Source organism: Ambystoma mexicanum, chromosome 6q (assembly GCF_040938575.1).
Source record: "Ambystoma mexicanum isolate Mex_15411 chromosome 6q, UKY_AmexF1_1, whole genome shotgun sequence".
Classification (NCBI taxonomy): domain Eukaryota; kingdom Metazoa; phylum Chordata; class Amphibia; order Caudata; family Ambystomatidae; genus Ambystoma; species Ambystoma mexicanum.
In genome coordinates this window covers 354150282-354169379 of record NC_090937.1, presented here as the reverse complement: position 1 = coordinate 354169379, position 19098 = coordinate 354150282, and positions in this window count along the sequence as shown.

Genomic DNA, 19098 nt, shown 5'->3' with positions numbered 1-19098 from the left:
CAGGAACCGGTAATACACAACCACCGAGCAATCTCAACACAGGATCCGGCGGAACATCATCACCAAGCAATCTCAAAACAGAAACCAGCGGTACACCATCACCAAGCAATCTCAACATAGGAACCGGCGGTACACAATCACCAAGCAATCTCAACACAGGAACCAGCGTCACACAATCACCAAGCAATCTCAACACAGGAACCAGCGGTACACAATCACCAAGCAATATCAACACAGGAGCTGCCGGCACACCATCACTAAGCAATTCCAACAGAGGAAACGGCGGCACACAGTCATCAAGCAATATCAACACTGGAACCGGCGGCACACAATCACCTAGCAATCTCAACACAGGATCCAGTGGTGGTACACAATCACCAAGCAATATCAACACAGGAACTGGAGGTAAACAATCACCAAGCAATCCCAACACAGGAACCAGCGGTACACAATCACCAAGCAATCTCAACACAGGAACTGGCGGTACACTATCAGCAAGCAATCTCAACACAGGAACCGGCAGTACACCATCACCAAGCAATCTCAACACAGCAACCGGCAGTACATGATCACCAAGCAATCTCAACACAGGAACCGGCGGTACACAATTAGCAAGCAATCCCAACACAGGAACCGGCAGTACACAATCACCAAGCAATCTCAACACAGGAATCGGCAGTACATGATCACCAAGAAATGTCAACACAGGAACCGGCGGTACACAATCACCAAGCAATCTCAACACAGGAACCGGCAGTACGTAATCACCAAGAAATATCAACACAGGAATTGCAGGTTCACAATCACTAAGCAATCCCAACAGAGGAACCAGTGGTACACCAACACCAAGCAATCTCAACACAGGAACTGGTGCTACACCATCACCAAGCAATCTCAACACAGGAACTGGTGGTACAGCATCACCAAGCAATCTCAACACAGGAACCGGCGGTACACAATCACCAAGCAATCTCAATACAGCACTCGGAGGTTCATCATCAGCAAGCAATCTCAACTCAGGGACCGGTGGTACACCATCACCAAGCAATCTCAACACAGGAACCAGTGGCACATAATCACCAAGCAATCTCAACACAGGAACCGGCGGTACACAAACCCCAAGCAATATTAACAGGTACACAATCACCAAGCAATCTCAACACAGGAACCGGCGGTACACAATCACCAAGCAATCCCAAAACAGGAACCTGCGGTACACCATCACCAAGCAATCTCAACGCAGGAACTGGCGGTACACAATCACCAAGCAATCTCAACATAGGAACCGGCAGTACACTATCACCAAGCATTCTCAACACAGGAACCAGCAGTAACCCATCTCCAAGCAATCTCAACACAGGAACCGGCGGTACACCATCACCAAGCAATCTCAACACAGGAACCAGTGGTACATGATCACCAAGCAATCTCAACACAGGAACTGGCAGTACACAATCACGAAACAATCTCAACACAGGAACCGGCAGAACACCATCACCAAACAATCTCAACACAGGAACCGGCAGTACACCATCACCAAGCAATCTCAACACAAGAACCGGCAGTACACAATCACCAAGCAATTTCAACACAGGAACCGGTGGTACACCATCACCAAGCAATCTCAACACAGGAATCAGTGGTACACCATCACCAAGAAATCTCAACACAGGAACCAGCGGTACACAATCACCAAGCAATCTCAACACAGGAACCGGCGGTACACAATCACCAAGCAATCTCAAAACAGGACCCGGCAGTACACAATCACCAAGCAATCTCAACACAGAAATCGGCGGTACATGATCACCTAGAAATGTCAACACAGGAACCGGCGGTAAACAATCACCAAGCAATCTCAACACAGGAACTGCAGGTTCACAATCACTAAGCAATCCCAACAGAGGAACCAGTGGTACACCAACACCAAGCAATCTCAACACAGGAACTGGCGGTACACCATCACCAAGCAATCTCAACCCAGGAACCAGTGGTACACCATCACCAAGCAATCTCAACACAGGAACCGGCGGTACACAATCACCAAGCAATCTCAATACAGCACTCAGAGGTTCACCATCAGCAAGCAATCTCAGCTCAGGAACCGGTGGTACACCATCACCAAGCAATCCCAACACAGGAACCAGCTGTACACAATCACCAACCACTCTCAAAACAGGAACCGGCTGTATATAATCATCAAGCAATCTCAACACAGGAACCGGCAATACACAATCACCAAGCAATCTCAACACAGGAACCAGTGGCACACAATCACCAAGCAATCTCAACACAGGAACCAGCGGTACACAATCCCCAAGCAATATTAACAGGCACACAATCACCAAGCAATCTCAACACAGGAACCGGCGGTACACAATCACTAAGCAATCCTAAAACAGGAACCGGCGTTACACAATCACCAAGCAATATCAACACGGCGCCCGGAGGTTCACCATCAGCAAGCAATCTCAACACAGGAACCTGCGGTACACCATCACCAAGCAATCTCAACCCAGGAACTAGCAGAACACAATCACCAAGCAATCCCAACACAGGAAGCAGCGGTACACAATCACCACGCAATATCATACACAGGAACTGGCTGTACACTATCACCAAGCAATCTCAACACAGGAACCGGCAGTAACCCATCTCCAAGCAATCTCAACACAGGAACCGGCGGTACACCATCACCAAGCAATCTCAACGCAGGAACCAGTGGTACACCATCACCAAGCAATCTCAACACAGGAACCAGAGGTACACAATCACCAAGCAATCTCAACACAGGAACCAGCGGCACACAATCACCAAGCAATCTCAACACAGGAACCAGCGGTACACAATCACCAAGCAATATCAACACAGGAACCGGCGGCACACAATAACCTAGCAATCTCAACACAGGATCCGGCGGTACACAATCACCAAGCAATATCAACACAGGAACTGGAGGTACACAATCACCAGGCAATCCCATCACAGGAAACGGCAGTACACAATCACCAAGCAATCTCAACACAGGAACCAGCGGTACACAATCACCAAGCAATCTCTACACAGGAACCAGCAGTACACAATCACCAAGCATTCTCAACACAGCAACCGGCGGTACATGATCACCAAGCAATCTCAACACAGGAACCGGCGGTAAACAATCACCAAGCAATCTCAACACAGGAAGCGGCAGTACACCATCAGCAAGCAATCTCAACACAGGAACCGGCGGTACACTATCACCAAGCAATATCAACACAGGAACCGGCAGTACACCATCACCAAGCAATCTCAACATAGGAACCATCAGTACACTATCACCAAGCAATCTCAACACAGGAACCGGAGGTACACCATCACCAATCAATCTCAACACAGGAACCGGCGGCACACAATCACCAAGCAATCGCAACACAGGAACCGGCAGTACATAATCACCAAGCAATCTCAATACAGCATTCTGAGGTTCACCATCACCAAGCAATCTCAACACAGGAACCGGCAGTACACAATCACCAAGCAATATCAACACAGGAACCGGTGGTACACCATCACCAAGCAATCTCAACACAGGAATCAGTGGTACACCATCACCAAGAAATCTCAACACAGGAACCAGCGGTACACAATCACCAAGCAATCTCAACACAGGAACCAGTGGTACACAATCACCAAGCAATATCAACACTGGAACCGGCGGCACACCATCACCAAGCAATCTCAACACAGGAATCGGCGGTACATGATCACCTCGAAATGTCAACACAGGAACCGGCGGTAAACAATCACCAAGCAATCTCAACACAGGAACTCCAAGTTCACAATCACTAAGCAATCCCAACAGAGGAACCAGTGGTACACCAACACCAAGCAATCTCAACACAGGAACTGGCGGTACACTATCACCAAGCAATCTCAACACAGGAACCAGTGGTACACCATCACCAAGCAATCTCAACACAGGAACCGGTGGTACACAATCACCAAGCAATCTCAATACAGCACTCGGAGGTTCACCATCAGCAAGCATTCTCAACTCAGGAACCGGTGGTACACCATCACCAAGCAATCCCAACACAGGAACCAGCTGTACACAATCACCAACCAATCTCAAAACAGGAACCGGCTGTACATAATCACCAAGCAATCTCAACACAGGAACCGGCAGTACACAATTATCAAGCAATCTCAACAAAGGAACCAGTGGCACACAATCACCAAGCAATCTCAACACAGGAACCGGCGGTACACAATCCCCAAGCATTATTAACAGGCACACAATCACCTAGAAATGTCAACACAGGAACCGGCGGTAAACAATCACCAAGCAATCTCAACACAGGAACTGCAGGTTCACAATCACTAAGCAATCCCAACAGAGGAACCAGTGGTACACCAACACCAAGCAATCTCAACACAGGAACTGGCGGTACACCATCACCAAGCAGTCTCAGCACAGGAACCAGTGGTACACCATCACCAAGCAATCTCAACACAGGAATCAGCGGTACACAATCACCAAGCAATCTCAATACAGCACTCGGAGGTTCACCATCAGCAAGCAATCTCAACTCAGGAACCGGTGGTACACCATCACCAAGCAATCCCAACACAGGAACCAGCTGTACACAATCACCAACCAATCTCAAAACAGGAACCGGCTGTACATAATCACCAAGCAATCTCAACACAGGAACCGGCAGTACACAATCACCAAGCAATCTCAACACATGAACCAGTGGCACACAATCACCAAGCAATCTCAACACAGGAACCGGCGGTACACAATCCCCCAAGCAATATTAACAGGCACACAATCAACAAGCAATCTCAACACAGGAACCAGCGGTACACAATCACCAAGCATTATCAACACAGGAACTGGCGGCACACCATCACCAAGCAATCCAAACAGAGGAACCGATGGCACACAGTCACCAAGCAATATCAACACAGGAACCGGCGGCACACAATCCCCAAGCATTATTAACAGGCACACAATCACCTAGAAATGTCAACACAGGAACCGGTGGTAAACAATCACCAACCAATCTCAACACAGGAACTGCAGGTTCACAATCACTAAGCAATCCCAACAGAGGAACCAGTGGTACACCAACACCAAGAAATCTCAACACAGGAACTGGCGGTACACCATCACCAAGCAATCTCAACACAGGAACCAGTGGTACACCATCACCAAGCAATCTCAACACAGGAACCGGCGGTACACAATCCCCAAGCAATATTAACAGGCACACAATCACCAAGCAATCTTAACACAGGAACCGGCGGTACACAATCACCAAGCAATCCCAAAACAGGAACCGGCGGTACACAATCACCAAGCAATATCAACACAGCACCCGGAGGTTCACCATCAGCAAGCAATCTCAACACAGGAACCTGCGGTACACCATCACCAAGCAATCTCAACCCAGGAACTGGCAGTACACAATCACCAAGCAATCCCAACACAGGAAGCAGCGGTACACAATCACCACGCAATATCATACACAGGAACTGGCTGTACACTATCACCAAGCAATCTCAACACAGGAACCGGCAGTAACCCATCTCAAAGCAATCTCAACACAGGAACCGGCGGTACACCATCACCAAGCAATCTCAACACAGGAACCAGTGGTACACCATCACCAAGCAATCTCAACACAGGAACCGGCGGTACACAATCACCAAGCAATCTCAACACAGGAACCAGCGGCACACAATCATCAAGCAATCTCAACACAGGAACCAGCGGTACACAATCACCAAGCATTATCAACACAGGAACTGGCGGCACACCATCACTAAGCAATCCAAACAGAGGAACCGGCAGCACACAGTCACCAAGCAATATCAACACAGGAACCAGTGGCACACAATCACCTAGCAATCTCAACACAGGATCCGGCGGTACACAATCACCAAGCAATCTCAACACAGGAACCAGCGCTACACAATCACCAAGCAATCTCTACACAGGAACCAGCAGTACACAATCACCAAGCATTCTCAACACAGCAACCGGCGGTACATGATCACCAAGCAATCTCAACACAGGAACCGGCGGTAAACAATCACCAAGCAATCTCAACACAGGAAGCAGCAGTACACCATCACCAAGCAATCTCAACACAGGAACTGGCAGTACACTATCACCAAGCAATCTCAACACAGGGACCTGCAATACACCGTCACCAAGCAATCTCAACATAGGAACCGTCAGTACACTATCACCAAGCAATCTCAACACAGGAACCGGAGGTACACCATCACCAAGCAATCTCAACACAGCAACCGGCGGTACATTATCACCAAGCAATCTCAACACAGGAACCGGCGGTACACAATCACCAAGCAATCTCAACACAGGAACCGGCAATATACAGTCACCAAGCAATCTCAACACAGGAACTGGCGGTACACAATCACGAAACAATCTCAACACAGGAACTGACGGAACAACATCACCAAGCATTCTCAACACAGCAACCGGCGGTACATGATCACCAAGCAATCTCAACACAGGAAGCGGCAGTACACCATCACCAAGCAATCTCAACACAGGAACTGGCGGTACACTATCACCAAGCAATCTCAACACAGGAACGGGCAGTACACCATCACCAAGCAATCTCAACATAGGAACCGTCAGTACACTATCACCAAGAAATCTCAACACAGGAACCAGAGGTACACCATCACCAAGCAATCTCAACACAGCAACCGGCGGTACATTATCACCAAGCAATCTCAACACAGGAACCGGCGGTACACAATCACCAAGCAATCTCAACACAGGAACCGGCAGTATACAGTCACCAAGCAATCTCAACACAGGAACTGGCGGTACACAATCACGAAACAATCTCAACACAGGAACTGACGGAACAACATCACCAAGCATTCTCAACACAGCAACCGGTGGTACATGATCACCAAGCAATCTCAACACAGGAACCGGCGGTAAACAATCACCAAGCAATCTCAACACAGCAAGCGGCATTACACCATCACCAAGCAATCTCAACACAGGAAGCGGCAGTACACCATCACCAAGCAATCTCAACACAGGAACCGGCGGTACACTATCACCAAGCAATCTCAACACAGGAGCCGGCAGTACACCATCACCAAGCAATCTCAACATAGGAAGCGTCAGTATACTATCACCAAGTAATCTCAACACAGGAACCGGAGGTACACCATCACCAAGCAATCTCAACACAGCAACCGGCGGTACATGATCACCAAGCAATCTCAACACAGGAACCGGCGGTAAACAATCACCAAGCAATCTCAACACAGGAAGTGGCAGTACACCATCACCAAGCAATCTCAACAAAGGAAGCGGCAGTACACCATCACCAAGCAATCTCAACACAGGAACCGGCGGTACACTATCACCAAGCAATCTCAACACAGGAACCGGCAGTACACCATCACCAAGCAATCTCAACATAGGAACCGTCAGTACACTATCACCAAGCAATCTCAACACAGGAACCGGAGGTACACCATCACCAAGCAATCTCAACACAGGAACCGGCAGTATACAGTCACCAAGCAATCTCAACACAGGAACTGGCGGTACACAATCACGAAACAATCTCAACACAGGAACTGACGGAACAACATCACCAAGCAATCTCAACACAGGAACCGGCAGTACACCATCACCAAGCAATCTCAACACAGGAACCGGCAGTACACAATCACCAAGCAATATCAACACAGGAACCGGTGGTACACCATCACCAAGCAATCTCAACACAGGAATCAGCGGTACGCCATCACCAAGAAATCTCAACACAGGAACCAGCGGTACACAATCACCAACCAATCTCAAAACAGGAACCGGCTGTACATAATCACCAAGCAATCTCAACACAGGAACCGGCAGTACACAATCACCATGCAATCTCAACACAGGAACCAGTGGCACACAATCACCAAGCAATCTCAACACAGGAACTGGCGGTACACAATCCCCAAGCAATATTAACAGGCACACAATCACCAAGCAATCTCAACACAGGAACCGGCGGTACACAATCACCAAGCAATATCAACACAGCACCCGGAGGTTCACCATCAGCAAGCAATCTCAACACAGGAACCTGCGGTACACCATCACCAAGCAATCTCAACCCAGGAACTGGCAGTACACAATCACCAAGCAATCCCAACACAGGAAGCAGCGGTACACAATCACCACGCAATATCATACACAGGAACTGGCTGTACACTATCACCAAGCAATCTCAACACAGGAACCGGCAGTAACCCATCTCCAAGCAATCTCAACACAGGAACCGGCGGTACACCATCACCAAGCAATCTCAACACAGGACCCAGTGGTACACCATCACCAAGCAATCTCAACACAGGAACCGGCGGTACACAATCACCAAGCAATCTCAACACAGGAACCAGCGGCACACAATCACCAAGCAATCTCAACACAGGAACCAGCGGTACACAATCAGCAAGCATTATCAACACAGGAACTGGCGGCACACCATCACTAAGCAATCCAAACAGAGGAACCGGCGGCACACAGTCACCAAGCAATATCAACACAGGAACCGGCGGCACACAATCACCTAGCAATCCCAACACAGGATCCGTCGGTACGCAATCACCAAGCAATATCAACACAGGAACCGGAGGTACACAATCACCAGGCAATCCCAACACAGGAACTGGCGGTACACAATCACCAAGCAATCTCTACACAGGAACCAGCAGTACACAAGCAACCGGCGGTGCATGATCACCAAGCAATCTCAACACAGGAAGCGGCAGTACACCATCACCAAGCAATCCCAACACAGGAACTGGCGGTACACTATCACCAAGCAATCTCAACACAGGAACCGGCAGTACACCATCACCAAGCAATCTCAACATAGGAACCGTTGGTACACTATCACCAAGCAATCTCAATACAGGAACCGGAGGTACACCATCACCAAGCAATCTCAACACAGCAACCAGCGGTACATTATCACCAAGCAATCTCAACACAGGAACCGGCAGTACACAGTCACCAAGCAATCTCAACACAGGAACCGGCGGTACACAATTGCGAAACAATCTCAACACAGGAACTGACGGAACAACATCACCAAGCAATCTCAACACAGGAACCGGCAGTACACCATCACCAAGCAATCACAACACAGGAACCGGCAGTACACAATCACCATGCAATATCAACACAGGAACCGGTGGTACACCATCACCAAGCAATCTCAAAACAGGAATCAGCGGTACACCTTCACCAAGAAATCTCAACACAGGAACCAGCGGTACACAATCACCTAGCAATCTCAACACAGCAACCAGCCGTACACAATCACGAAGCAATACAACACAGGAACCGGCGGTACACAATCACCAAGCAATCTCAACACAGGAACCGGCAGTATACAGTCACCAAGCAATCTCAACACAGGAACTGGCGGTACACAATCACGAAACAATCTCAACACAGGAACTGACGGAACAACATCACCAAGCATTCTCAACACAGGAACCGGCGGTAAACAATCACCAAGCAATCTCAACACAGCAAGCGGCATTACACCATCACCAAGCAATCTCAACACAGGAAGAGGCAGTACACCATCACCAAGCAATCTCAACACAGGAACCGGCGGTACACTATCACCAAGCAATCTCAACACATGAACCGGCAGTACACCATCAACAAGCAATCTCAACATAGGAAGCGTCAGTACACTATCACCAAGCAATCTCAACACAGGAACCGGAGGTACACCATCACCAAGCAATCTCATCACAGCAACCGGCGGTACATGATCACCAAGCAATCTCAACACAGGAACCGGCGGTAAACAATCACCAAGCAATCTCAACACAGGAAGCGGCAGTACACCATCACCAAGCAATCTCAACAAAGGAAGCGGCAGTACACCATCACCAAGCAATCTCAACACAGGAACCGGCGGTACACTATCACCATGCAATCTCAACACAGGAACCGGCAGTACACCATCACCAAGCAATCTCAACATAGGAACCGTCAGTACACTATCACCAAGCAATCTCAACACAGGAACCAGAGGTACACCATCACCAAGCAATCTCAACACAGGAAGCGGCAGTATACAGTCACCAAGCAATCTCAACACAGGAACTGGCGGTACACAATCACGAAACAATCTCAACACAGGAACTGACGGAACAACATCACCAAGCAATCTCAACACAGGAACCGGCAGTACACCATCACCAAGCAATCTCAACACAGGAACCGGCAGTACACAATCACCAAGCAATATCAACACAGGAACCGGTGGTACACCATCACCAAGCAATCTCAACACAGGAATCAACGGTACACCATCACCAAGAAATCTCAACACAGGAACCAGCGGTACACAATCACCAACCAATCTCAAAACAGCAACCGGCTGTACATAATCACCAAGCAATCTCAACACAGGAACCGGCAGTACACAATCACCATGCAATCTCAACACAGGAACCAGTGGCACACAATCACCAAGCAATCTCAACACAGGAACCGGCGGTACACAATCCCCAAGCAATATTAACAGGCACACAATCACCAAGCAATCTCAACACAGGAACCGGCGGTACACAATCACCAAGCAATCCCAAAACAGGAACCGGCGGTACACAATCACCAAGCAATATCAACACACCACCCGGAGGTTCACCATCAGCAATCAATCTCAACACAGGAACCTGCGGTACACCATCACCAAGCAATCTCAACCCAGGAACTGGCAGTACACAATCACCAAGCAATCCCAACACAGGAAGCAGCGGTACACAATCACCACGCAATATCATACACAGGAACTGGCTGTACACTATCACCAAGCAATCTCAACACAGGAACCGGCAGTAACCCATCTCCAAGCAATCTCAACACAGGAACCGGCGGTACACCATCACCATGCAATCTCAACACAGGACCCAGTGGTACACCATCACCAAGCAATCTCAACACAGGAACCGGCGGTACACAATCACCAAGCAATCTCAACACAGGAACCAGCGGCACACAATCACCAAGCAATCTCAACACAGGAACCAGCGGTACACAATCAGCAAGCATTATCAACACAGGAACTGGCGGCACACCATCACTAAGCAATCCAAACAGAGGAACCGGCGGCACACAGTCACCAAGCAATATCAACACAGGAACCGGCGGCACACAATCACCTAGCAATCTCAACACAGGATCCGTCGGTACGCAATCACCAAGCAATATCAACACAGGAACCGGAGGTACACAATCACCAGGCAATCCCAACACAGGAACTGGCGGTACACAATCACCAAGCAATCTCTACACAGGAATCGGCAGTACACAATCACCAAGCATTCTCAACACAGCAACCGGCGGTACATGATCACCAAGCAATCTCAACACAGGAAGCGGCAGTACACCATCACCAAGCAATCCCAACACAGGAACTGGCGGTACACTATCACCAAGCAATCTCAACACAGGAACCGGCAGTACACCATCACCAAGCAATCTCAACATAGGAACCGTCGGTACACTATCACCAAGCAATCTCAACACAGGAACCGGAGGTACACCATCACCAAGCAATCTCAACACAGCAACCGGCGGTACATTATCACCAAGCAATCTCAACACAGGAACCGGCAGTACACAGTCACCAAGCAATCTCAACACAGGAACTGGCGTTACACAATTGCGAAACAATCTCAACACAGGAACTGACAGAACAACATCACCAAGCAATCTCAACACAGGAACCGGCAGTACACCATCACCAAGCAATCACAACACAGGAACCGGCAGTACACAATCACCATGCAATATCAACACAGGAACCGGTGGTACACCATCACCAAGCAATCTCAAAACAGGAATCAGCGGTACACCTTCACCAAGAAATCTCAACACAGGAACCAGCGGTGCACAATCACCTAGCAATCTCAACACAGCAACCAGCCGTACACAATCACGAAGCAATATCAACACAGGAACCGGTGGCACACCATCACCAAGCAATCTCAACACAGGAATCAGCGGTACACCATCACCAAGAAATCTCAACACAGGAACCAGCGGTACACAATCACCAACCAATCTCAAAACAGGAACCGGCTGTACATAATCACCAAGCAATCTCAACACAGGAACCGGCAGTACACAATCACCATGCAATCTCAACACAGGAACCAGTGGCACACAATCACCAAGCAATCTCAACACAGGAACCGGCGGTACACAATCCCCAAGCAATATTAACAGGCACACAATCACCAAGCAATCTCAACACAGGAACCGGCGGTACACAATCACCAAGCAATCCCAAAACAGGAACCGGCGGTACACAATCACCAAGCAATATCAACACAGCACCCGGAGGTTCACCATCAGCAATCAATCTCAACACAGGAACCTGCGGTACACCATCACCAAGCAATCTCAACCCAGGAACTGGCAGTACACAATCACCAAGCAATCCCAACACAGGAAGCAGCGGTACACAATCACCACGCAATATCATACACAGGAACTGGCTGTACACTATCACCAAGCAATCTCAACACAGGAACCGGCAGTAACCCATCTCCAAGCAATCTCAACACAGGAACCGGCGGTACACCATCACCAGGCAATCTCAACACAGGACCCAGTGGTACACCATCACCAAGCAATCTCAACACAGGAACCGGCGGTACACAATCACCAAGCAATCTCAACACAGGAACCAGCGGCACACAATCACCAAGCAATCTCAACACAGGAACCAGCGGTACACAATCAGCAAGCATTATCAACACAGGAACTGGCGGCACACCATCACTAAGCAATCCAAACAGAGGAACCGGCGGCACACAGTCACCAAGCAATATCAACACAGGAACCGGCGGCACACAATCACCTAGCAATCTCAACACAGGATCCGTCGGTACGCAATCACCAAGCAATATCAACACAGGAACCGGAGGTACACAATCACCAGGCAATCCCAACACAGGAACTGGCGGTACACAATCACCAAGCAATCTCTACACAGGAATCGGCAGTACACAATCACCAAGCATTCTCAACACAGCAACCGGCGGTACATGATCACCAAGCAATCTCAACACAGGAAGCGGCAGTACACCATCACCAAGCAATCCCAACACAGGAACTGGCGGTACACTATCACCAAGCAATCTCAACACAGGAACCGGCAGTACACCATCACCAAGCAATCTCAACATAGGAACCGTCGGTACACTATCACCAAGCAATCTCAACACAGCAACCGGCGGTACATTATCACCAAGCAATCTCAACACAGGAACCGGCAGTACACAGTCACCAAGCAATCTCAACACAGGAACTGGCGTTACACAATTGCGAAACAATCTCAACACAGGAACTGACAGAACAACATCACCAAGCAATCTCAACACAGGAACCGGCAGTACACCATCACCAAGCAATCACAACACAGGAACCGGCAGTACACAATCACCATGCAATATCAACACAGGAACCGGTGGTACACCATCACCAAGCAATCTCAAAACAGGAATCAGCGGTACACCTTCACCAAGAAATCTCAACACAGGAACCAGCGGTGCACAATCACCTAGCAATCTCAACACAGCAACCAGCCGTACACAATCACGAAGCAATATCAACACAGGAACCGGTGGCACACCATCACCAAGCAATCTCAACACAGGAACCGCCGGCACACAATCACCAAGCAATCGCAACACAGGAACCGGCGGTACACAATTACCCAGCAATCTCAACACAGGAACCAGAGGTACACAATCACCAAGCAATCTCAACACAGGAAACGGCGGTACAGAATCACCAAGCAATCTCAACACAGGAACCGGCAGTACACAATCACCAAGCAATCCCAAAGCAGGAACCAGCGGTACATGATCACCAAGCAATCTCAACACAGGAACTGGCAGTACACAATCACCAAGCAATCTCAACACAGGAACCGGCAGTACACAATCACCAAGCAATATCAACATAGGAACTGCAGGTTCACAATCACCAAGCAATCCCAACAGAGGGACCAGTGGTACGCCAACACTAAGCAATCTCAACACAGGAACCGGCGGTGCACCATCACCAAGCAATCTCAACACAGGAACCCGTGGTACACAATCCCCAAGGAATCTCAAAACAGCACTCGGAGGTTCACCATCAACATGCAATCTCAACACAGGAACCGGTGGTACACCATCACCAAGCAATCTCAACACAGGAACCGTCAGTACACAATCACCAAGCAATCACAACACAGGAACCAGTGGTAAAGAATCACCAAGCAATCTCAACACAGGAACCGGCGGTACACAATCAGCAAGCAATCTCAACACAGGAAACGGCAGTACACCATCACCAAGCAATCTCAACACAGGAAGCGGCAGTACACCATCACCAAGCAATCTCAACACAGGAACCGGCGGTACACTATCACCAAGCAATCTCAACACAGGAACCGGCAGTACACCATCACCAAGCAATCTCAACACAGGAACCGGAGGTACACCATCACCAAGCAATCTCAACACAGCAACCGGCGGTACATGATCAACAAGCAATCTCAACACAGGAACCGGCGGTAAACAATCACCAAGCAATCTCAACACAGTAAGCGGCAGTACACCATCACCAAGCAATCTCAACACAGGAAGCGGCAGTACACCATCACCAAGCAATCTCAACACAGGAACCGGCGGTACACTATCACCAAGCAATCTCACACAGGAACCGGCAGTACATTATCACCAAGCAATCTCAACACAGGAACCGGCGGTGCACAATCACCAAGCAATCTCAAAACAGGAACCGGCAGTACACAGTCACCAAGCAATCTCAACACAGGAACTGGCGGTACACAATTGCGAAACAATCTCAACACAGGAACTGACGGAACAACATCAGCAAGCAATCTCAACACAGGAACCGGCAGTACACCATCACCAAGCAATCTCAACACAGGAACTGGCAGTACACAATCACCAAGCAATATCAACACAGGATCCGGTGGTACACCATCACCAAGCAATCTCAACACAGGAATCAGCGGTACACCTTCACCAAGAAATCTCAACACAGGAACCGGTGGCACACCATCACCAAGCAATCGCAACACAGGAACCGGCGGTACACAATTACCAAGCAATCTCAACACAGGAACCGGAGGTACACAATCACCAAGCAATCTCAACACAGGAACCAGCAGTGCACAATCACCAAGCAATCCCAACGCAGGAACCAGCAGTACATGATCACCAAGCAATCTCAACACAGGAACTGGCAGTACACAATCACCAAGCAATCTCAACACAGGAACAGTCAGTACACAATCACCAAGCAATATCAACACAGGAACTGCAGGTTCACAATCATCAAGCAATCCCAACAGAGGAACCAGTGGTACGCCAACACTAAGCAATCTCAACACAGGAACCGGCGGTGCACCATCACCAAGCAATCTCAACACAGGAACCGGTGGTACACAATCCCCAAGCAATCTCAACACAGCACTCGGAGGTTCACCATCAACAAGCAATCTCAACACAGGAACCGGTTGTACACCATCACCAAGCAATCTCAACACAGGAACCGGCAGTACACAATCACCAAGCAATCACAACACAGGAACCAGCGGTACAGAATCACCAAGCAATCTCAACACAGGAACCAGCGGTACACAATCAGCAAGCAATCTCAACACAGGATCTGGCGGTACACAACCACCAAGCAATCTGAACACAGGAACTGGTGGTACACAATCACCAAGCAATCTCAACACAGGAACCGGCGGCACACAACCACCAAGCAATCTCAAAACAGGAACCAACAGTACACCATCACCAATCAATCTCAGCACAGGAACTGGCGGTACACAATCACCAAGCAATCTCAACACAGGAACCAGCGGTACACAATCACCAAGCAATCTCAACACAGCAACCAGCCGTACACAATCACAAAGCAATATCAACACAGGAACCGGTGGCACACCATCACCAAGCAATCTCAACACAGGAACCGGCGGCACACAATCACCAAGCAATCGCAACACAGGAACCGGCGGTACACAATTACCAAGCAATCTCAACACAGGAACCGGAGGTACACAATCACCAAGCAATCTCAACACAGGAACCGGCGGTACACAATCACCAAGCAATCTCAACACAGGAACCAGCAGTGCACAATCACCAAGCAATCCCAACGCAGGAACCAGCAGTACATGATCACCAAGCAATCTCAACACAGGAACTGGCAGTACACAATCACCAAGCAATCTCAACACAGGAACAGTCAGTACACAATCACCAAGCAATATCAACACAGGAACTGCAGGTTCACAATCATCAAGCAATCCCAACAGAGGAACCAGTGGTACGCCAACACTAAGCAATCTCAACACAGGAACCGGCGGTGCACCATCACCAAGCAATCTCAACACAGGAACCGGTGATATACAATCCCCAAGCAATCTCAACACAGCACTCGGAGGTTCACCATCAACAAGCAATCTCAACACAGGAACCAGTGGTACACCATCACCAAGCAATCTCAACACAGGAACCGGCAGTACACAATCACCAAGCAATCACAACACAGGAACCAGCGGTACAGAATCACCAAGCAATCTCAACACAGGAACCGGCGGTACACAATCAGCAAGCAATCTCAACACAGGATCTGGCGGCACACAACCACCAAGCAATCTGAACACAGGAACTGGTGGTACACAATCACCAAGCAATCTCAACACAGGAACCGGCGGCACACAACCACCAAGCAATCTCAAAACAGGAACCAACAGTACACCATCACCAATCAATCTCAGCACAGGAACTGGCGGTACACAATCACCAAGCAATCTTAACACAGGAACCGGCAGTACAAAATCACCAAGTCATCTCAACACAGGAACCAGCGGTACACCATCACAAAGCAATCTCAACACAAGAAGCGGCGGTATACAATCACCAGGCAATCTCAACACAGGAACCGGCAGTACACAATCACCAGATAATATCAACACAGGAACCAGAGGTACACAATCACCAAGCAATCCCAACAGAGGAACCGGTGGTACACCAACACCAAGCAATCTCAACACAGGAACCGGCGGTACACCATCACCAAGCAATCTCAACACAGTAACCAGCGGTACACCATCACCAAGCAATCTCAACACTGCAACCGGCGGTACACCATCACCAAGCAATCTCAACACAGGAACCGGCGGTACACAATCTCCAAGCAATATCAACACAGGAACCGGTGGTACACCATCACCAAGCAATCTCAGCACAGGAACCAGCGGTACACAATCACCAAGAAATCTCAACACAGGAACCGGCGGTACACAATCACCAAGCAATCTCAACACAGGAACCAGCGACACACAATCACCAAGCAATCTCAACACAGGAACCAGTGGTACACAATCACCAAGCAATAGCAACACAGGAACCGGCGACACACCATCACCAAGCAATCCCAACAGAGGAACCAGCGGCACACAATCACCAAGCAATCTCAACACAGGAACCGGCGGTACACAATCACCAAGAAATCTCAACACAGGAACCGGCGGTTCACAATCACCAAGCAATCTCAACACTGTTTTGAACCGCCCTCTCATCAGCAATTTTATAGATTTTCAGTACATTGACTTCAATACGAGTGGAAGCTTCTATGACTTTACTAAGGAAGATTGCACTCCTTCCAAGTAGCACAATGGTTTTCTATTATGAGACCAGCACAGATGTGCACCCTTAATACAATTAAATTAGGGCTCACCATGTCGTATCATCATTCATTCGAAGCTGCTTCCGTTAGGGTATACTTTTGGCGGTGTAATCAAGGTTGTGAATAATTGTTCTAAGGCAGCAGGGCACAAGCGTGCAGGTAAACACTTTATTGGTGTGCCAAGTTTCTTTTCTCCACTGTTTGCAAGCGTATCATTCAGAATGGCGTTTTCTCTAAGCCTCTCTGGCAGAATCAAACACATTGTGTTGCTAGCTGTCATTATTCGATCTGGAGGTCTTCCATCTAATGAACGATGTACCTTAGGGCTCGATTACGATTTTGGTGGTGGTGGCAAACAGACAGAACTTGAAATAAGGCCTGTTATACCTCTATGCCTGTTTTTTTTTTACTGAAGCCCAAGAGAAAGGGCTGCTTTTGTGTGGAGGGATCACCGAGGTAACACCAAAAAAATGGTAGTATATTTATTTATTTATTTAGCCATTTCTATAGCACACAAAACCCAGAGGTATCTAGGCGCTTATTCTTAAGAGATTGGTTACAGTCATGTGGTACCATACAGAGATTACAATCGTATCTTACATTATTTAAATTGATTACACATAGTAGTCAGTTATACTTTGATACATTCAGTGCAAGAGTAACTAGCAAATGTGCAAGCCTTGAGTCGGGCGGTGTCAATGTGTTTTGCAAGTGTGAGCCCTGTGCTAGGTGACAGTTGCAATCCTGATTGAATAGCAGGGTTTTCAGGCCTTTGCGGAAGGACAACAGGGAAGTGTCTGACCTCAGTGTTAATTGCAGTGTGTTCCATAGCTTGGCAGCGATCACTGGGAAACTGGAGCCGCCAGCTTTCTGTCTCCGGAACCTTGCTGTAGAGATTAAGTTGGTGTAAGTGGATTGGGTACGTCTACTGGATTGGCTTTTAGAGATTTGATTGGAGACGTATGCTGGGGCATTGTTCGAGAGGCATTTATGAGTAAGTGAGAGGACTTTGAATTTGATTCTGTACTGTACTGGGAGCCAGTGGATGTTACATCTGGTTGATGAAATGTGTTCAAGTTTGGGAATGTCGAGTGCTGCTCTGACTGCATTATATAATGTGTATTATGCCTAAACATTGATTGAACATGCTTAGTGGTACTGGTGCACCTAATTCTACGAGCTGGGGCAGTATCTTATCATCAGCACTAAGCAGAGGTAAATATCTATAAGATCCACATGCAGGTCATCCTTTTTTTGAACTTTGCTAACATCATAATAGGTGTGTCTTTGAAAATCTG